We start from the raw sequence: 2,327 nt of genomic DNA, 5'->3' as shown, positions 1-2,327 counted from the left end.
AGAAAATATACATGTACAAAATTTCCATCCTATTTCAGCAAATATTTGCAAATGGTATGACATCTAGTAAGATTAGATGATAGGTTGTCTCAAGGTTAGAAGATACTTGATGATAGTGGTTTCCTCCAAGGCCGTAGAAAACAACATACTGTAAAAGATGTACCAGAAACTATTTCTTTCAAACGTGATAAAAGATTTACCCTTTTTGTTTATTAAGGCGGAGAATTTGAATTATAAAGTGCTAGAGGTTCTCTTGGAACCAAAGCGTGCTCTCCCCTAATAAGATTTCCCAAATTTATTTCATAGCAACATTCCAAATTCTCTTTTTTTATACAACCCACAATTACCTCCTGGTACTCAATTCATTGAACAGTTAATGAATGCATTAATTCAATGCCATGATCCAGTTTTTCTGTACAACCCACAATTTCCTCGGTTGCAATTAATGTAGGCCTTAAACTTGACTGGAACTCTAAGGAGGGCCCGTATGAAACTCAAAAACATGGGACGTGGTACCATTTCAAGTGAACCTATTTCCTCTTCACCCTCCTATAAAATCCTAGACTACTCCCTTTCCATTGCCAATGACCCAAACTATTACCCCCACCATACCCTCGTGTCAAAGCTCTCCTGCAATAACGAGCAACTTATAAACCGGCCAAAAGGGGGGTTTATTTTCAAGGAGATGAGGCATGCCATAGATCGGACTATCCCACCGCAAGAGGAGTGTAGGTATGCCAATAATGAGAATGAGGAAGATCAGGAGATGTCATCTCTCAATAATATAATCCACGTGAGTATATGTTGGTGTCCATTTGTATCCTCATCAAGTGATTTCTTCTTCTTTAGTTACTAATTTTAACCTCTTATTCTTTTCTATTCACTATGCGTGTAGTTGTTTGTGTGGTTGAATGTCTACCTTATTTTTGTGTTCTCGAATTTGCTTGAGATATGCAATCTAGGTTTGCTAGATATATTGTAAATTTTTGGGAAGTACTATTTATATTATATATAGAAATCAAGAGGGTCAATTCCATCATGTGTACTTGTTCTGATATTTGAGGATTATGTGAGATTTTGACAAGGAACATAATACCAATGTTTCAACAACTTTTCGATGAAGCATGAGATTAAGGTATGTGCATTTCACATGTTCCACTATCACCCCTCTTGTTATCATCTCAAGATCTACACGAACAATACATGGCATGCCACAGATCTGGTGTTTGGGGTTAACTAGATCTATTCAAAGAAGAAAGAAAAATACCCTTATTAGCCTAACTTAGTTATAGTGGTCATATGTGCAAAAGTAATCCACATATAAGCTAGTTTATCGTCTTTTTGTTATATTCGAGGAGCATCCACAAGACTAAAGGTCGTGTTATGATAAAAAAAAAGTAGTCCTCTCAATCTAAAGAATAGTGAACATCTACAAGGCACCATGAAAACTATATGTAAAGAATAGGATCATCAGCTCAGGTACGAGGAATCCTAGGAATGACACAATAGTACACTACTGCAATTTGTCAATCAAGAAAGGACCATTTGTTAGACTGATAGTAATTTTTTGCATCGCTCATGTGGTTTTAGTGTGTCTCCTAGATTACGTAACGACTTATCAAATGCTAACGCACGGACGTCACCATTTCCATACAAAGTTTGGCGCTCACGCCAGCCTAGGGTGTCATGTTGTCGACTTCTAACACCGGCGGAAGTCCTACCATTTCACGTAGAAAAAAAAGGTAAAGTTGTTGTCCGATTAATTGCATGATAATGAGCTAGAGCAAAGGGAAATTGGGCTTACAAAAACGGGGGTCGCTGCCTAGCTCTGCTTTATCAATCTAGTCAAGGACTAGCATTATTTTTTTAAACCATTTTTGTACATTAAATAGGAATATACATAAATTAGCGCATACTAATTGCCTTCCAAATATAGATATATAATCCAAGTTAAATACTATAGAAAAAAATTCATCAAAAGCGTAATGGTGCAGTTTAATTCTAGCCAAATACATGTGTGGTCAAGTTAGGGTCGATTGAATGTGCAATCTATATGTAACACAATTAGTAAATTAATTTATGAAATATAGGCGGTATCATATTTTAGAATCTAGTAAGTATATTTTATTCTTCATGCTGGACGTTTAGTTAGACATATTTTGAGGTTTGATGTACCTCTATCCTACTCAAGATACGAACTAGCGAAATGCTTATTCATTAACGTCTGATCTATGCGGATATGTGGATAAGATGTCTACAATCCCCCCCCCCTCCCCCGCGGACATTAAGCGCATATAGTTCTGCACGCATTAATTACTTGCCACTCC

Source organism: Triticum dicoccoides, chromosome 5A (assembly GCF_002162155.2).
Source record: "Triticum dicoccoides isolate Atlit2015 ecotype Zavitan chromosome 5A, WEW_v2.0, whole genome shotgun sequence".
NCBI classification, from domain to species: Eukaryota; Viridiplantae; Streptophyta; class Magnoliopsida; order Poales; family Poaceae; genus Triticum; species Triticum dicoccoides.
The sequence above is the reverse complement of the archived record's forward strand: the minus strand, read 5'-3'. Positions refer to the sequence as shown.